This window comes from Tamandua tetradactyla, chromosome 20, assembly GCF_023851605.1.
Source record: "Tamandua tetradactyla isolate mTamTet1 chromosome 20, mTamTet1.pri, whole genome shotgun sequence".
NCBI classification, from domain to species: domain Eukaryota; kingdom Metazoa; phylum Chordata; class Mammalia; order Pilosa; family Myrmecophagidae; genus Tamandua; species Tamandua tetradactyla.
In genome coordinates this window covers 14253349-14271735 of record NC_135346.1, presented here as the reverse complement: position 1 = coordinate 14271735, position 18387 = coordinate 14253349, and the positions used below count along the sequence as shown (strand labels likewise).

The 18387-nt window shown below is 51.0% G+C and overlaps 1 long non-coding RNA gene across 1 annotated transcript in view; it reads right to left on the bottom strand.

Annotated features, from left to right (window-relative positions):
* The window catches only part of LOC143664979 (uncharacterized), a 420148-nt gene that overhangs the window by 332397 nt on the left and 69364 nt on the right, over positions 1–18387 (bottom strand). The window contains exon 4 of the long non-coding RNA XR_013166694.1: positions 768–990. This is a non-coding gene — a long non-coding RNA (uncharacterized LOC143664979). The remainder of the gene's footprint in view (positions 1–767; positions 991–18387) is intronic.

Below are 18387 nucleotides of genomic sequence, written 5' to 3'. Positions count from 1 at the left end.
ACTCTTGCTTTTCTCTTTCTCCTCCTCCACTGTTTTCCAGCTCCGAAATCATACTAGGGGGCCCTCAAGGGCAGCCCTTTATACCCATACACATGCCACGTGGTTGGATTCTCCTAGAGAAGGCCAAACCCTGTGGAGAAGGGAAGCGTATCCTTAAGTGGGAAGAAGAGAGGCTTCAGGGGCAGATAATGTAAAGGCTCTACATGCCTCATCATTCCTGGGCACATCTATGTCCCTGGGTGTCGTTTCATCTCCAGATTCAACAATAGTTTTCTCTCAGTGCATTCAGGGAGAGCCTCAATTCCCTTGGCAGTTCTCACAAGGACTCAATTTTCTCCCAACAACCTTCCAGCAGCCCCAGACCCCAAATTGGTAGAGGAATCAGTCTGCTTTCCATCGGGTAGAGGAATCAGTCTACTTTGGCCAAATGTTCCCAAACCACAAACCTTCTGGAGTTTGGAGGTTTCCTGGGACTGATGCCTTACATCAGAAAATGCTCAAAACTGGCAGCTCGTTCCAACCTCACTCCACCACTTCCTCCATCACACACCACGCAGCTGCCTCTCCTTCCTCCACTCTAGGCCAGGCCTGGGGACACACATTGTATTCTCCTTGCTGGGTAACACCCCACACCCAGTGCTTCCTAGGGGATTGCAAGGCTGATTCCCAGGCACACGTCAGCCAAACCATCCTCTGCTTTTAAGATAGGAATAAAAGCTGTAGGGGTAGGAGTGCAAGATAAAGGTTTGATGTGTTTAAAAACCTACCTGAGGAGACAGGATCAGCAGGCTGGAGAGGAATCTTCTGTGGCACCCACCGCCTGGTGAAAAAAGCCAGGAAGGAAGGCTTGGAGTGGTCTCAACTCAGGCGCTCAGTTCTCACTCCAGCTCTACCTTCTGCCCATCTCCGGCTGGGAGGAGTCAGCGCCAACACTTTCCTTGGATGACACGCTGGAGCTGGGCAGCAGCAAGGCTCTGTGTCCCCATGTCCCTGCATGAGAAGAAGGCCTACCCAGCCCTGGGTTTGGGCAGTGGGAGGCCGCACGCACACCTGCTCTCTCCTAAGCCCCAGACACCATCCTGTCCACCCTGGGCACTGAGAGGCAATGCCCAGGACAGGGTCCTCAGCCAAGCACCAAGTCCTGAAGGAAAAGGCCGCAGCCCAAATAGGTGACGCATCAGCCCACATTTCCTTACACTCAGCATGGCTAAGCACGCGTGCGCAGGAGTTGTGCCCTCGGGGGTCACCTTCCAGTTTCACCACATGGTGTGACCCAGGACAAAATGTTTGATTTGAGCCTCGATTTTCTCATCTGTAGAATATGGGCACCAGTATCTGCCTAATGGGGTTGGCGGAGATCAAAAAGGTTAACGAGTGCGAGTACCTAGAACAGTTCCTGGAACATTTATAAGCATTGCGTTTGCTTTATTAGTGTTTAATTTTCAATTTAATTATTACCACTAGCCTCTAGAGCAGAGCCCCTGAAACAAATGACCTCTGAACTTCCAGTATAAAATCCTAACTCCTGCTCTACTTGGGCAGTCCCTTAGGAACCACACCTGCCCTGACTTCTCCTCTCTTCCCCCACACTCACTGCCACCCCCATCCCAGTTTGTCAAACAGTTCCAGACACACGGCGAGAGCCTACCAGTGTCCACTGCAGTGACCCCAATTAAACCAGTGAGACTCCAGGTCCCTCCCTGCCCCGCTCAACTTCCTCCAGATGAGTGTTGCGTTATCTCTGTCCCCTGGCCAGGTGAGTGTGGCTTTATCTCCGTCCCCTGGAAAGTGAGGCACCAAGTCTTATCTGGTTCCCCATGCTCAAAACTGGCAGCTCGTTTTGAGACACAGCTAACATGGAAATGAAACTTCAAGAAACAAGATGGTGATGATAAACAGAGCCATGGGGACAAGTCCAAATTGTCATTTTTCCACGGGCAGAAGTCACATGGACTATCTCCTCACAGGGAAGAGTTATCTAGAAACTGAAACAGAAGCCCGAGGACCAGCCTGCAGCATCCCAGGGCCTCTCTCCCTCTACACACCTGCCACTTGGCAATCTCAGGGGCATGGGGCTGTGGGCTATGCAGAGGCTACCCCCAGGACTTTTTCTCCAACCACATAGACACAGGCTGGAAAATGCCGGAAGGAACTGCAAGCACCCACACATCCACACCCTGCAGTAGTAACAAAAACAGAGCCTGCCAAATGCCAAGGCTCTGCTTTTGTGCAACAGGTACCTGAGTGTTGACACAAGGCCTGCAAGTCCTTCTCGCATGATGCCAGCAGCAGTCAAGGTTTCCATTGCATAGGAATTTCTGGAGCCAGACCACAAGGGATGCTGTAGGAAATTATGTAGGTTTTGGGTTGGGTGAGCCTCTTATAAAACAGTCAGAAGGCAACTGGCCCTAACAAGGGGCCTCTCTCTCCTTCCCATGAGCCTTTATAAGGGCTCCTGCCCACTAGTAAACATTAGTGTGGAAACAGATATGTAGCAGAAAGAAAAGGGAGCTGCACTGAACTTTCCAGAGTCAGACTGGCTTCTAGGTCAGCAAGAACTCAGCAATGCCAGGAACGTGAAATCGTGGGCTTGGGCTTAGAGAGACATCCTAGATAATAAGAACTTGACCTTAACACTGCTGAACCCTCATACCACATGATAGCTCCTAAGAAGTGCCAGTTAAGTATGTTAAACTGAGAAACTGCAACTCGTAGAACCCAGGCCTTTGTCATTTTATTCAAAAATGTTTACTTCATGTTTCCCTATTAAATATAAGCAACTTCCCCCTTGTATATATTTGCACCACATTCACACAATGTGTTCCCCATCAACATTTGAATTATGGGCACAGGCCCTGAAATGTTAGTTTTGTGCTAAGATAAATATTGGAATAATAGTCACTCTGCTTTTTTTTGAAGCAGTCAACATCACAACTTGTGATTGAAGAACTAAGCCACCATTTGCTTTGTTAAAGAACAAAAAGATAACCAAGCAATCCCGTGGGGAAAAGGGATCAAAATAACCTGTAGAGTCCTCTCACTGCCTTTGTGAGAGGACTCGCACAATCTGCTCACAAGAGCCCAGACAGAGGTTCTCTGATGAGACCAGGCAAATAGCCAGGGGCTCCAAGCCCAGTCCTGTGAGTCTGAGGCAGGATGATGGCCACTATCGGGTACCAAACACCTGCCGCCACCAGCCCAGTGAGATGCAACTGTAGCCCCACCCCACCCCCATGCCTGCGAGAATTTCCTGATGACTTTATATGGAGCTGTAGAAGACAGAAAGAAAGAAGAAGGAAAGGAAGAAGGGAAGAGTTTACACATAGCTCCTGGAAATAAATCCCATCTTCGATTTCTCTTTGGAGCACATGGGCTGGGAAAGCATTTTTCCGCCTGGAACCTGGTTCTCCATTCACATCCCCTGTGCTTCCCACGTGCGGTTCACCTAAGCCCTCCCTCCATGGCTGACGAAGGTAAGCGCCACTAGCCCAACAGCTCAGAACACACAACATACTCTGCTCCACCACATAAGATCCACACAGGGGCCACATCTAGGGATAGCCAAGAGCTCAAATACAGGCCACCCCAGTCAGCAGCCCACACCCCTGTTTTGGTGATTCAGGCCACCGACTGGAGTGAGGGGTCAGAGTGAGGCAAGGGCTGAGTCAGGCAGCATCTGCCTCTGCAGGTGAGGGGGCTCATGATGACAGTCAAACAACCTGGCAGCACTTGGCCATGTCTATTGCTCTGCATTAATTCTCTCACTGGTGCCACAAACCAATTCTGTGAGCAAATCAGGACAGGATCAGGTGTTAAAATACAGGTGTTAGGCCCCCTATTTTGCAGATGTGGAAAATGAGGCTAAGAGAGTTACCCAAGATCAGGTGGCTGGTGAGACAAAAGCAGTGAGGGATCAGCCCAAGGGATCTTGTGTCTGTGAACTGCATCACCGGAACCATCCCTCTGTGATCTGGGAAGTCTGAAAAACTGGGTCCTGTGTCTGTCATTTAGCATATCATCTAACCTCCCATGTCCGCCATTCCCTCATCTATAAAATAAGGGGCCCACTCTGGTTATCACCAGAACTGTTGCTACTGTCAAAAGCATTAGTGCTTCATGCTCTCTTCCAGCTCAACCTTCTCCTAGCCTGATTCTTCTGTTAAAATACACAAGGAGCCGTGCCCAGCAGGGAGCAAGATATCACCTAGGGAGTACTGTTGCAGTGGGCCCCTCCTCTTTGCAGTCCCCAAGTGCCCCTGCCTGCAGCCCTGCATCTCTTGAAACTCGACCAAAAGGCACTGCAGAGCAGAGCTGGGTTGGGGATAGCAGTTCAGGAGGCTAGTGGCTCCTCCCCAGGCTGGTGGCTCCTCCCCAGGGCTGGTGGCTCCCCCCACTCAGGCTGGTGGCTCCCCCCTGACCCTGCCCAACATCCTTGCTTCCCCTTAGGAAAAAATGTGACGCCGTTGGAATTGACTTGAAAAGCATTAAGTTATGATAATTCAAGCTCTGTTCAATTATTCCTATTAAACGCATGAGCAGAATACTGCAGCTGGTGGGCTGGGGTCTAGTTAGGAAAAATAAGTGGGTTTATGTTTTGAACTGGAAGCCTTCTCTAACCAAAGGATCCAAATGCCCATAGTAACTTTAGACTGTCTCCTCTTGTGCCCCGCTCTGCTCAGAGGAGAAATGCACCTCGTTTACCAGGATTCCAGGCCCACTCTGGTGAGCTGCTCGCCTTACACCCGGCTAATTAAATTAAGCCACAGCCACCTCACTCCTAACTGGGCGAGAGGGGGCCCATAAATTACACTGCCCTGAGCTCCCCACAAATTGTCCCCAAAGAGAGCTTCGCCATTTGAGAACATGCATCTGAAGGCAGGCGCGGGGCAGCCAGGCCCCGGTAATTGGCCCTCCCCTCCGCGCCACCACTCCGACCTGCCTGCCTGCAGAGAAATAATGAGCGGCCAAAGCATGGGAGGCTCAGCCAACAGGATGAGGGAAAGGGCCTGGGCTACAAACCCCAGGCCAGCCCGCCAGTCAGCCCAGGGCACCACGGGAGCAGTGGGCGCAGGAGAAGAGGTGACCCTATTTTCTGGGTGTGGCCTCGCTTCTCCGCCTCGGATATACTGCTCGTAGCCCACAAACAAGTGGTGACCTGAATAGTGGGCAGTCAGCAGGTCCTGCTGGGACTTCCCCAAGCCCCAGCCTACTCTGCAGGACTGCCACATTGCACAACCTCAGGGTGCCATGCGTTTCCTGCTATTCAGAACCCCAATGTGGAAGCTCCAGCTCTGCCCATCACCCCTCACAAATGGCTGCAAAATAAGGAAACCAGGCAGGACTTCCTGGAGGAACAGGGGTGATCTTTGGGTCTCCTACACAGTCACCTTCCCACCCAGGGCCCCTTCACTCAGCTCTCCAAGTTCCTTCCCAAAACACCCAGGACAGAGCAGCATGTACTGCTCCGGGGAGCACCTTGGCCTCTCGGTGTTCACAGCACCAGTGAACGGTTTTTCCAGCCAAAGCAAAGAAAAACTCCCCATCATTTCAGCAACGGGAGTGGGCCCTATTATGTGAGGGGAATCCCCCCGGGTGTGAAGGGAGGAAGATCAGCAAGAGATGTGCAGCAGGCAAAGTAAAAATGCAGACGGGCCTGGGGTGGAAGTTTGCAGAGCGCTAATCCCCCCGTACCAAGGGACCGATTTTAACAAGGCAGGCTGTTTGTGAAGCTATTCAGGTCGACTTGCATGTGCTGTCGTGGCAGGCTCTTCTGCTTTGTTCTGTGCTCAGAATTTCCCCATTTCAGGCTTTCTTCAAAAAAAAAATGACGGTGCTGTGAAGAACAGTCCCATTTTGGACAACTCGATTTAAGGGAGATTTCTGAAACACCACTTCTCTGCACTGCACTGCCCCTCAAAAAGGCAGGGTGGCGAGGGTGATTCCAGGCTAACTGCTCATCCGCACCTGCCTGAACACCCCACTGAGCTGGGGGGAGGACCCTGGGGTAGAGGCCGCACCCCTCAGTTGCGGGAAGGCTGGGTTATTGGGCTCTGCAACTACAAGAAACCCAAAGGCCAAGGCAGGGCCTCTCCGTGCTGCTTTCCTGCACTGCTCTCCAGGGACTTGGACAATGGCCCTAACAGCAGACATTACTGAGCCCCACAAGCCACTGTGCCAGACATTTTACATGCACCATTTCATTTAATCCGCACGACAACCCTGGGCGGGGGGCACTGATATCCCCTCTGACAGATGAGGAAACTGAGGCTTAGAGGGAGCTGGCCAAGGTCCCACTGTTTACCACTGATAGAGCTGGGTTTCAACAAACCCCCATCCTTAAGCTCTCCTGCTGGGCATCTATCTATCTATCTCTATATATATCTCAGTCTGTACATTTATCTACTCGGTGCTGTGGCTGGGCTTTGGGAAGCAGCAGGTGCCAAGAGCTGGGCTGGGAAGAACTGATGAGCTCAGAGAAAGCAATCAAAAGCTGCTGCTGGGTTACCCGGCTTTCCTGGTAAGCCAGTCCTGGCATGTTGCAGGGAGGGTGGATTCCCAGGTATGCCGTGGATGAGACTGCCACAGTCCATCCCCAGACCCCAAGTCTGGGCACAGTGCACGACTGTCCATGGAGCCTGAAGGGCAGTGTCTGCAGTTGTGGGAGGAGAAGCTGGGACCTCAGAAAGCTGCAATGCTCTGCATGGCCCCTCCATGCCCACCGGGGTGCTGGAGCAGGAGGCAGCCGGCTGGGCTACTCTCTGAGTCACAAAAGGGTGTGGGTAACTTCAGGAAGCCGAGCTGAAATTGACCTTCTCCCTGAGGTTACTGCCAACACAGTGCTAGTCACGTGGCAGACATTCACCGATGGCTTAACCCGGCGAAGAAGAGAGGGCGACGAGCTCAACATAGGATATGACCAACGTTGGAAAACCCCAATCCCTTCCGCAAGCAAGGAGGGCCGGGAGACAACACACCCCCCAACCCCACCTCCTAGCAAAGCCAACACTACGTGACAAAGGCCAAACCCAAGTGCAGGCACCTACCCTGCCTGTTCTCAGTCTTGAGCTAGCAGGGAAGAAGCAGCACCTTCCCCAGCCGGCATTATTTCTCGCAACCCCCTTAGATAAACACATGCCTGATTGGCACCAGCTTTGAAACCTGAATCTCCAAGCTGGAAATCCAGGGTTGTAAGCGATCAGACTTTGTTAATTTTGCCAGGCATCACCCGCAGGACTGAGCACGGCTCCAGGGTGTGGCTGCTGTCAGCCAACCCAGCCACATCTGCTTGCATTTCATCACCAACATGGTAAAGTTTGACTTTCAGCTGACCTCGAAATGCACAAACTCCAGCAAGGGGAGGGGGTGGAAGTGGGGGCGAGGAGCCAAGCGAAAGTTGCTAAAAGGAAGCAGAAATAAAACAAGTTGGGGCTGCCCTGTGTCCCCACCCCCCCAAATTAAAACCAAATGAACCTATCAAAGGGCACTTCTCCCAGATAGTTTGGCTCCAACACTCCTCAGCTTTAATCAAGTTCCTGGGAGAGAAAGCCTCCAGTGGCGGTAACTCCCTACCTGCCTTCACCTGCTCGGCTTGGGCCTAAATCTGGGGGTTATTTCAGGTTGGTTTTCCCCTAAAGCACAAACCCTTCCACAATGCCTTCTCCCTCGCTCCCCAGGCACTGATGGGGGTGTCTGCAGCCTGGGCCTTCCTGGGCCCAGGGAGGGCAGCAGGATGAGCAGGACGGCTTGGCATTTCCCTCCGGCTGTCTGGGAAGGCTCCAGAGAAGCTTCCAGATAGCCCACCATCTCTGACACAACGAGTCCTTTAGACAATGAGGACACAGCCGCCACTGGGAGGGACAGGCCACAGAAGGTCAGAGAAACAGTGTGGGCGTCTTTGCCGTCCACCTCAGGGTGTGTGCACAGGGTAGAGAGGCGAGGGGAGCCCCTGGGGTGAAGAGGCAGGAGGCTGGAGTCAGAATCCAAGCAGGCAAGCCCTGTCGTTTCTGAACTCGACACGCCCTCAGCAGAACGAGGAGACTGCGAAGGACACAGAAGATGCCACTTACCCTAATCCAGTTTCACGTGCTTATAGATAAACGTATGTGCAGCTCTTCCCTTGAAGCCGACACATTGTTCCAGGCTCGCAGGGGCAGCCAGGCTTCCTGCAGGCCACGCAGCCGCCACACCACAGCGCTAGGACGACAGGCCCTTCCGGCGCCTCTGTCCGTGCCCGCCGCACTGGGCCACGCTGCCTCTGGGGGCCTTTCCAGCTCTGCCATTCACATGTCTGTTCAAAGACTTCCACGATGTTTGCTCCTGGGGACTCTCCCCCAGAGAAATTACACTGTCTGGATTCTAGAGTGAAGCCTCAGAGTCCCAGAGCAGAGGGAAAGCAGATTGGAGAGAGGGAGCTAGCACAAGCAAGAGGGCTTATGAGGGGGGATGGTGACCAAGCACCCCCAGCTCCACCCCACAGAGAGAAGAGCCGCAAGCACTTGGAAGAGCTTACTCATTCCCTGTGCTTTCCTCACCCCATCTCACTTAATACTCACCACCTGCCTCTGGCACAGGACCCTAGCATCATGCCCATTTCACAGATGCATTTAATTCCTCATCCAACGACTGTTTGAATCCTACCATGGGTCAAATACTGAATGAGAATACCTGGGCTCCGAGAGAAGCAGTAACTCTCCCCAGGTCCCACGTCAAGTCAGGGAAGAATCCCCAGCATACCAATGTCAATTGTGGGTGGGGGTCCACAAATATTCCATTTTTCTTTCTGGGCATATCATCCTTCTCCCTAGAAGCTGCCTTCCTTGGTGGTGTGTTCTGGGGAGTGTGGACTCTGCCTGTGCAGGGAGCTCTGGGCAGACACCATGGGCTCGCCAACCTCAGCTAGAGTCCCTGGCCACTGACCTCCCAGTCGGCTGCACCAGGGCTGGCAGTAGGCTAATTAGTCCCCCCCCCCCACCAGGTGCAGAGGGGCCTATGTCACAGTTTGCCTGGTGGTGGCCGGCCAGGCCTGGTGGCCAAGCCTCCCGGGGCCTCCCATCCCGTGGACTGGCTCTTGGCCACAAGCTGGGGCCCTACCCAGGGGCAGCCTCAGCACAGCCTCCCTCCAGGCCCAGGCCTCAGGCCCCGCCTCAGCTCCCACCAGAGCAGCAAGCCCAGCATACCTAATCTGGGCCCGCCCCTGCTCGGCAGTCCCCTAACCCCCCAGGCCACCCTGGGCCAGACAAAGCACCTTAGACCCTCTTCACAGGAGATCCAGCACAAAAACAGCCGGGTGACGCGAACTCTCAGGGTTGGCGTGGCCTTCAAGGTTATGGGGTCCCACTCTGAGCCTAAACCCCTGCTCCCGAACACACGGCCAGGAGAAGGAGTAGAGCCTTTCGGGTCAGCCTGCCTGGGTTCGAATTTGACCTTTACCTCACTGACAGGGAGTTTCCTCACCCTCAAAATGGAGCTACCAGCAGGAGGAGGTGGGATTGGGAGTACCAAGGAGTCTACTTAGTGGGGAGGAACTGGGAGACAACAGCCTACAAGAGGTGAGGGGGGAAACTGAGGCTTGTGAAGGAAATAGGGGCTAGGCTCGCATAGGGCTGGCACTTCCAGATAAGGCACCCAACCCAGCACACTTGGTGCCCCTTGGTTGGTCACTAAGGGCAAGTCCTGCAATAAGCATGAATTGAGCACATACCAAAGCCACAGCACAGTGAGGGCACTGGGGAGAGACACATCTACAAAGAGCAGAGGCCAGCCCTATGGGGCTCACTGCTCAATGGGTCACCTGCCCAGTCTGTCCCGCAGGGCCATGAACTCTACTCTGAAGCTCACCTCCAAAGCACCATCTGCCTCCAAGTCAAAGAAGGCCCTGAGCTAAGCTTGTCCCCAGGGTGACCCTGGCCTCCAGGCTGGAGCCTGCAGTCCAGCAGTTGTTTCCAAGCAATGTCTCTGTAACAGGGTCTAGGACAAACCCCAGCCACTACCACAGAACACTGTGTGCACTCCTGGCCCTATCCCCAATCTCACAGTCCAGAGCCCCCAAAGGAGGTGGAGGGCCAGTTCCCCCTGTCCTGTGAGCCCTCTGCAAAGCATGTCCCCAGTGGCCCTGAGGGGGCCATGCAGAGAGACTGGACAGTTTATCCTGGATTCAAGTCTTAAGCCTGGCACTTACCAGCCTTCAGCAGCCCCTGAGCCTCGGCTTCCCCACCTGTGAAATGGGGAGGGAGTTGCGCACGTTTTCTGTGAGGAGCAGAGAGACGAGAGCATCTGGTGGGAGCTGTAAACCCTCTTGCTGCCCCGGCCTTCTGGGGCACAGTGTCACTGGACTCACAGCGCCCATTTATAAGGTGAGCAACGGTTAAACTAAAGACCCTAATGGTGGAGTCCCTAATACGGGGTCCCTAATGGGGGGGGGGGTGGGCACCAAGTAGGACCACTGGGGGAGGAGGTTCCTTCCTGCCCATCCCACTAGGATGAGGATGATGAGGGGCACCTTTACCCGTTTCCCCCAGGAACAGGGTTCCTGCTTTGATTAAATTCCCTCTGGTGCAGGAGGGCGGTAGCAACCCTCTCCCCAATCAGCACCTATGACCCCACTGCAGATCAAGGGCCCCACGGAGCAGCTGAACCTCCCAAGCGGAGCCGCTGCAGAGACACCCACCGCCGCCCGCAGCCGAGCCCAACGGGACCACGGCAGCGCGCCCAGCTTCGCAACTGGATGGCTTCTTGACGGTTATTGGCAGGGGCTCTCTACAGAGGACGAACGAACGGGGGGAGGGGGAGAAGGACGAAAAGCCAATTTTGTCTCCCGTGGAATTGCAGCTGACAGCTGTCCGTAGGAAAGCGGAGGCGTGTGCCTGCGTAATCTAAATTCAGCAGCCCAGGTCTCCCCTCAACCCAGAAATGAGCTTGTTAGAAGAGCCTGGATCTCGGCCGTTTCCCTTGACAGCTTCCTTCCCCTAATACACGCGGCAAATTGGCAACCTGTCCTCGGGCATTTGCATCCGGCGTCCCTGGAGGGAGATATCTCTATTATTCTGTTTTGGATAAAGGAGGCCGTTTGAGATGACAGGTAGCAAATGCCTCTTTAATAAACCATGCAAGCAGTCAGAGAGAGCCTGGCTGCGAAGAGGGACTTGACAAATAGGTGGATTTGCAACGTGGGAGCATTAGCAGGGCTGGCCAGAGCAGTGAGCAAGGGAATGTTGGGGCTGCGAGATAAATCACCCCCTTGTGATTCTGGTTTAACTATCTCACTGCTGGAGTCTCTGTCAACCCACCCCCAACCCACCCTCAACCCCCAAACAAGGCAGTCTCAGGCAATGGACACACAGATAGCTTCCTGGCCCAAATTGGTTCTCTGAGCTCAATCCCTGCCATGGTGTGGCAAAAGTTGTATGACAGTTTGTAGATCTTCGAAGAATGGTCCCTGCCCCTTCTCCAAATCTATCCCAGTCTCCACTGCTGCTAAATCTGCTGATTTTTTCTTTCAATAATCCCAATTTTCAGAGAAATAAACATTACTGAGCACTTATCAAGTTTCTCCACTGTATTGCCCTAAGTCCTAGAAGCTCGTTCTCCTCTCATTTCATTTCCCTTGATGCAACTATTTACTCCATTGTACAAACAGTTCCCATTCAGTTTTCTCTCCCCAAGCTCTATCTTCTACCCCCTTCCATAATCCAAAGTACCTGGGCCTCAGATATTGGGTTCCGTCCAATGGTATGCTGATAAAAGTCTAACAATCAGCTTTCTAAGAAAATGAATAAAAACTTGACTTGTAGTATTTGATTTCTATGGTGTCCATCCCCGTATGATTGATTTCAAGCAACCAATGCGATGTCACTGAACTCAGAGTTGGGAAGAAATGCACACAATCAGCTGGCACGAGCTGGCTCCAATTTCATCTCGAGAACCTACTGATTTTGTCCTGTCTTAGTCCCATCCCTTCCCCTCAGCCCAAGCCTCTTCCAACTCTGAAATTCAATGAAACTCACAAACCTCTGCCCTCAGACTCCACCCTCATGCTGCTCCAGCCCAGAGGAACAACAAAGCTTCCCCCAGACATCTTGCATTCCGATCACTGTGCCATCCCTTCAGAACAGCTGGGGGACTTCGGGCCCTTCCAGAACCACTCTGAGCCTGACTTTCCACACCTATGAATGAAAATCCCTGCTCACTGGGGGATCAAGGGTCGCGTGAGGCAAAGCACGAACCGTGCTTGGCAATCCTCCCTCTCCCCACCCACCCCATGACATCTGATGCGGACATAGCAGGACACATCCACCTCACCACCCAGGAGCTGGCCTCAGTGATGCAGCCCGCCTGAGCAGCATCGTTGGTCGGTCTGGTTCTCTGAAGACACTAGGACCCAGAGAGGTGGGATGAGTTATCCAAGGCACATAGGTGTAGCTGTGGTAAAGCCTTAACTAGCACCAGGGATTCCTACCCCACCCACTTCCTATAGCCCCTTGCTCCTCGTGATGCTCTAGCACAACTCTTCTCTAACTTGGACAGGTTGGCTGTACAGTGGAATCACCTGGGGACCCTTAAAAAGCACTGATGCTTAGGTTTCCCATCACCATCATCCCCTTTTCTGATTTCATAGGTCTGGGTTGCTGCCTGAGTGGCAGGAATATTTTAATCTCTCCAGGTGATTCAATGTGCAGCCAAGACTGAGAACCACATGAAGAACGACGACAAGACCAAAGTACGCTCAACACGAGCGCAAGATGTTGCTTTTTGTTCTCCAAGGCCACATTTAGATACATCCTTCCTAGTGCCCCAAGTCCCAGCAAATCCCTGTGGCCCGTGGTGCAGAGGGGTGCAGCCAGGGTGGCACAGGACCAGATGGTCTGTAGGGGCTTCTTGTTCCAGAATGCTACAAGGTCATGCGACCCCATATACCCCTCAGATGTCTGGATCCCACTTCTCTTTCCTGCTCCAGGATCTGAGGCAGGGATGTACTCATGCGAAAAGCACTCTTGGGAGTTGTGTGTGTGCACAGCCTACATCACCAGACACAGTGGCCTCAGACCGAGGGCAGCAAACACAATATTTGGAGGGTGGCCATCAACAAAAGGAATGGGATCACCGTCTCCTGCAGTGTTTTCTACAGAATGCTAGTTCTAAGGGCTATTCATCAGGGTTATGTGGAGGTAGAGGTACTTGGATTCAAACACATTTGAAAAAAGCTAGAGTAGGCAAAATTAAACCAGTGTCTTTACTGCAGGACTTCTCAGAGCCTTTGGTATAACATACATGAGTAATCTCCAAGAGAGGACATAAGACGCAGTGATTCCCAAACTTTTTAGACCACGGAATCTTTTTCCTATATGCTATCTCCCAGGATCAGTGATCCTGGGTCCACATGAAAAGTGTCTGGAGAAGGCTCAGGAAGAGCACATGGCTAACGCAAGCCCTGCAGCAGGCAGAAGGTGGCCTGCCTGTCCCCATTGCCCCCATCCCCATCAAAGGACGGCCACCAAGAGAAGAGGCTGCTGTGGAAGCACAGAAGGAAGAGCCTAAACCCAGGATCCACTCCAGATCCCACAAATAGGCTTGAAGAGGCTTGGGCAAAGTGTGGATTATGTAAATACGTATTTGGGGACTTTTTAAACACAGATTATCCACCCAATTAACTCTAATGGCCCCTCAGAGCTAAGAGAGAATATTATGTAAACATGTAGGGTTGAGTGTGGCTTCAGCCCCAAGATTTTCTCAAAAGACGGGGTTTACGAGTCCCCCATAAGGGCTCCCTCTGGGCCCCAACTTGGCAGATATGTTCATTGCCCAGAAGGGAATTCGTGCCTAAAATCTGAAAAGGGCAAGAATAGAAAGAAGGATCCAGTCTCCTTTAAGCAAGCAGGGAACTCTATGGGTAAAGATTTCATATATATTTTCATTTGCCATAAAATATACATTATATGACATAGGACATCTGGTAGAGTCTGGTAGCCTAGCTCTTTCCCAATAATAGGAGAAGTTGTAGATTTTTCTCCAGCAACCACTTACACTCACATATTCTAAATGTTTCCCACTGGATACAACACAGCCGGGAAGGAGGCTGGCCCCAGGCCTGCCCAGTGAGAATTGGGAACCCCACTCCCAGGGGACCAAGGGTGCTGGGCACCCCAGGCCCAGCACAGAGTTCCCAAGAGAAGCAAGGCCTCCTCCGGGAGACAGGGCCAGGGCTTCAGAGTTCGATGGAACGTGTCCAGAGTCAAGTCTGCAGACTGACTGGAGAACAGGGGCTAATTTTCCAACCTCAACCAGGAACAAGTCCTTCTAGTCTTCCTGGGCACTCAGACAGCAGTCTAGTGCTGGTCTCTGCCCACAGGAAGCTTCCAGACCTTTGGGGAGATCAGGTGAGGGCTGACCTTCCCCCATCCCCCAACCAGCTCCTCCCTCTAAACACACATCCTGTCACAGAAACTTGAGAGTCACCATTACCTTCCTTTTCTTGCCCACCCATCACCAAATCTGGTCAACTTGACCTCCCAAATATCTCTCAAAACACCTCCCAGCTTTCTCTCCATGACCACAGCCCCCACCCAGCCACAGCCAATCACTCTCATGGACAGCTGCACCTCCCCTGGCCCCCCAGCTTCTTCTTTGGTCCTTCCTGGCCCATGGTCTGCTTTTTGCAATACAAATGTGATTTTTTTTTTCCCCGTTGCCCAGAATCCTTCCTATGGGCTTAGGGTAGAAACGTTAACACAGCCCATGGCTGATTGGGTCCCACATACCCTTCTGCTTCCTCTGTCTGGAATGCTCTCCCTTCCCTCCTTTTTTTCCCAATTTAATTTCCCACTTATCTTCACTTCCTCCAGGAATACTTCCCTGCTCCCTGACTAAGTCAGATCCTCCCACCCATTACTCACAGCACAATTCCTCAGTAGCAGACATCTAAACAAAAATTATTCTCAATGACCAGCATGGCACCCAGCACACAGTAGGTGCTCAATAAATATTTATTGAATGAAAGGGCTCCACTGAGAACAGACAAGCAGAAGATAAAGCTCTGCGGTGAAACACTAAGAATGGTGGTAGCAGCAGAAAGAAAAAAGGACAGGTACATTCTGGGCAGGCTGCATCCACTACTTCCCTCAGCTTAGCCCTCCCAACAGCCTGGCAAGGTCAGTGCTATTACATGCATTGGAAACACATCCAGAAAAGTCACCTCTAGAGCCAGGAAGTGGTGGAGCGAGGATCTGAAGCCCAATCTAAGCTGATTGCAAAGTCCCTGCTCTTTCTCCTACAGCAGCACTCAATAGTCTACCAGGATGACTGGGGTTTAGTCCTGCTGACAGGCAGAAGGGGCAGGAAGTCTGAGGAGAGGAATCAGCATGGCAAAAGCACGGTAGTGAGACAGGCAGCGTGCTTGAGAAGTTCAGCAGGGCTAGAGGAAGTTCTAGAGAACAAACAGAGTCAAGAGACCAGAACAGTCCAGGGAGTCCAGGAAAGAGAGTCAATGAATGCCAGCCTTAGGAGCCTGACATTACCCTGGCAACAGACAGCCAGGACCCTAAAGCTGTCCTCTCTGCTAGAGATGGTTGACAGTCACTGGCTCCTTCAGCAGAACTGAGATGAGCCCTATTTAGAGCTGTTAGCAGATCTGCCTCACACCACCCGGCCCAGCACAGAGTGAATTAACAAAGGGATGACACACACAGGATCCTTCGATCTCAAAAACAGGTCCTCCCTGTATAGCCTAATGTAATGCCTGGATACATCCTAAAATATATTAAGCTGATAATCAAAAAGTATTGGCAAAGTCCCTTGAGGGATGGGAGAAAAAAATATGAAACTATTAAACTTTACCACCAAGGAAACCCCTGATACTGTGTCAAACATTAGGGACTCCCAAATCAATAGGCCAAGCCCTTGGTTTTCAGACTTACTCTTGTGAAGTTTATGTAGGTAGCGGAAAAGCTTAGCCTACCTATAGGCATGCCTAAGAGTTACTTCTGAAGGACCTCTTCTGTTGCTCAGATGTGGCCTCACTCTCTTTAAGCCCAACTCTGCAAGAGAGATCATTGTCCTCCCCATTACGTGGGACATGACATTCAGGAGTGAAAGTCTCCCTGGCGACATGGAAGATGACTCCCAGGAATGAGTTGGCCCTGGCACTATGGGATCAACAATTCTATCCTGACCAAAAGTGGGAAAAGAAGTACAACTAATAAAGTTTCAGTGTCTGAGAGAGTTCAAACAGAGTCAAAAGGCTACTCTGGAGGTCACTCTTATGCAAGCTTCAGTTAAAACATTGCTACCTTCATAACTTTCCAAACTCCAACCAAAACTATTCGAGCCAATCCTAAAGAACACCTAGGGCATTATGTAAGATTTTATGAAGGTTCCATGCACTAGGGTAATTTACCAGAAACCTACAACCTCCGGATGGATCCCTGGTCCAGATAAGTCCTGAAACCTAGACGGTCCAGCCACTCCAGAACATCACCTAGTTCCATCTCCCTACCCCATATTATTGACAGCCCCTTCCAATATGAAAAATTTAGAAAGGCCATAGCCCAATACCCTTAAAGAGTGGGATAGAAAGATCAAAGATGATGGTGGAATTATACAGAGAAGGTAGGGTTTAACAAACGAATATGATTGCTGAATTGTTAAATTGATACTTCTTTTAGTCTACAGTATCTTAGAACAGCTAGAAGTTAATACCTAAAATTATGGAATTGTAACCCATACCAAACTCTGAAATCTGTTCTACAACGAATTGTGGTGCTCTGCTTTGAAATTTATTGGTTTTTGTATATATGTTATTTTTCACACATACATACAAAAGTCGATTATGATGATAAAATATTTGTTCCTTCTAGCCTCCTATGTTCTGGAGCAGCTAGAAGGAAAAGTCTGAGATGATCATATGGCAGCATGACAAACTCTGGACCTGTCCTATAACTACTTGTTGAAGAGTGCTTTGAAAACCATTGCTTTTTTCTTTCTTTGCTTTGTATATATGTTATATTATACAATTTTAAAAGTTTAAAAAAAATGTATATATATGACCAAATATATATATATATATATATATATATAGTAAAACAGGAACAGATGGATACTTCTTTAATATACTAAAATTTATTTCAATCCCCCCAAAAATAAAGGGCCCTCAATTGACATTAGCTATTAGCATCCCTTCAGGGATCTAAGGAAAAGGTACATCCTGCTCCCAGTACAATTTTTCAACAGCCCCTAAGACTGGAGAGGAAGAAGATTTGGGGTCAAGGGAGTCCTTGAGAAAGAGCTACATCCTATTGCCTAATTCCAAACCCTTCACCCCTCCTCCTCCAAGAAACCTTCTGGTTGAAGAGCTCAGTCAAGTTCTACTAACTATCCCCTGCCTAAAAGGGCGACTCCCACACCCCACTCGTCTCACCCACTGCCCAAATGCACCATTTTTACTGGTAGAATCAAGCACTACCCGGTTATTTCACACCAATCCATATTATCTTATTAATTCTTAGGGCTCAGTGTTTCCCTCTGGCCATCACCACTACTGGTCCCTCTTGGACTATAACCTCCTGCGGGGCTGACACCAGCCCACTTCTCCATTTGAATGGCAGTCAGCATGTGCAGGCAAGTAGCTAGTGCCCATTCAGGCCCAAAAGTATTTCAGCTCTTGTTTACCTATTGGCAAACTCCAAATCCACCAGGCAGCCAACATTTCCTGAGGGCCTACTAAGCGCCAGACACTCTGATGAGAACACAATATGATGTGAAATACGAGTTCACCGCTTCATTAGGTCAACAAGATTTCATCTCATGAAAAATTACAACAATAAAGCTGTAAGGAAAAGTTCAAGGAGAAGTTGTCTCAAGGCAGTACATGCTTAAGTACCATGTGAACATCACAGAAGAAAACTATCAGCATTCAGAAAAGGGAGAGAGCCAGGCATTTCAACTAGGCTGGAGAGGGAAGACTTCACAGAAAAGCCAGGGGAAGATTTGAGCTGAGCCTTAAAGATCAGCAGGAATTTTTAATATGTGGAGAAAAAGGGAGACATCAATATATGAGACAGAAGGACCCAACAAAAGCAGGGAGAGAAAACTGCTCAAGATTCTAAAGGAAAATTGCCAACCCACAGACTATGGCCAAGTGCCTCTGTGATTCAGCCTAGAGAGCACTTTGGGGGCACAACCATCCCAAAGACTAACAGGTCAATGAACACACGTGTGTAGGCATGTGTGCACACACATGCACCCACTGCATCATTAGCCAAAGTGATCATGCAGCTCTGAGATAGGGCTGCTTCTCCCATGAGGATCAGCCAGCAGGCAATACGTAGGGCCCTGGAAGGGCTCACAGCAGGTGCCAATCTCAACAGCATTGCTTACACAGCCATGGTGTCCATGGAG